The sequence below is a fragment of the Elephantulus edwardii genome, unplaced genomic scaffold (assembly GCF_000299155.1).
Source record: "Elephantulus edwardii isolate Elephantulus edwardi_28Jun2011 unplaced genomic scaffold, EleEdw1.0 scaffold00010, whole genome shotgun sequence".
NCBI classification, from domain to species: Eukaryota; Metazoa; Chordata; class Mammalia; order Macroscelidea; family Macroscelididae; genus Elephantulus; species Elephantulus edwardii.
Genome location: NW_006399760.1, coordinates 4186668 through 4188300, shown reverse-complemented (window position 1 = coordinate 4188300; position 1633 = coordinate 4186668).

Genomic DNA, 1633 nt, shown 5'->3' with positions numbered 1-1633 from the left:
CACAACCCTGCTTGCTGAAACTGAGGAAAAACTGAAGGGCTTCTTGCAGAAGGTCAAGGACTATAATCTTTAACATCAAGAACACAAAGATTCTCTCCATTGGACTGATTGACAACATTGTGATGGATGGTAAAGAGCTTGAGATTGTAAACAGCCTTAGTTGGCTTGTCTCCACAATCAACACTCTTAGCACCAGCAGTCAGGCAATTTAAAGACGTATTACACTGGGAAAGTCTCCTCAGATACCTCTCCAAAGTACTGAAGAGAAATTATTTCAATCGGGAAATTCAGGTGCACCTGATACAGGTCTTTTGCAATCACTTGCTATGGATCAGAGGGCTGGATAATAACTAGGGGTGATAGAAAGAGAGTTGATGTCTTTGAGCTGTGGTGTTGGAGAAGAGTGTTGAATATACCATGAACTGGTTCATTCTGCAGAGGCTGAAACCAAGCTGCCTATTGGAGGCAAGGATTCTGAAGCTTCGTCTGACATACTTAGGACATGTTGCAAGCAGGGACCAGTCCTTGGAGAGGGACATCATGCTTGGGGGGGTGAAGGGACAGCACAGGAGAGGAAGCCCCTCGATGAGAAGGATTAATTCAGTAACTGCAGTAATGGGAATAGGAGTGTCAGAGCCAATAAGGTTGGCACAAGATAGTGCAGGGTTTAGGACTGTTGTATATAGTGTCGCTGTAACCCTATGAGTCACAGGTGACTCAACTGCACATAACAGCAAAAACAACAACATGCAAATAATCAATATTTAGTTCACTTTTTTACTGAGTACTGGCATAAATATTTGGTTGCTCTGTAAGAAAATCCACGTGTCTGCCTCCATTTTTCTTTCTTTCTTTCTCCTTAACACTAATTCTATATAATAAATTATAAAAATTTTTAAAGCCACAGTTGGAAATGAAATTATTGTTAAATATTAAAGTGACACACCATATCATCCCTTTTATTGATGAGTGTGCATGCTAAGAGATAACTCTTTTGTCATGATTCACTATATCATAAATAGAGTCTCTAAGCAATGTGTTGACTAGCTTAACTTTCACTCTAGCTATATTTATCAAAATTTTATTTAAAATATGGACCCACTTTATTGTCTTTTTTGATGTTAAGATATCAACCTATGGTGTTTTGTAACAAAAGAAAATTAGATATTTTTTCTTATCTACCTTTAATGCTCTAGTTATTTTTTGTTAATTTGTTAATATAGTTGCAAACATTAAAAAATATCTTTTAAAAAAATATAGTTGCAAACAACAGATATGAAGAAAGAGGAGAGTAAGAAAATCATTAAGTAAAGATTCAATTTTGCAGCATCAACTACACATTTTTTAAGTTTTTAAAGATAATAACATCAGTCTCCTTAAAAATAGCCAGGAACATATTGAATATTATTTTAGCAATTTAAAGATAATTGAAATTTTAATTCCTTTTCCGGATCAGGATAAAAGCAAGGTAATTTCCTTTTGAAGTTGATGCATTTGTTGGAACTCAAATGAAAGTACTAAATTTTCTACTAATCCATTGAAATGCATTCATATTAAAATATATCTGATAAGGGTCTTATATCTAAAATGTATTGAATACACCAGAACCTCAACAAGAAAAATGTAAACACTC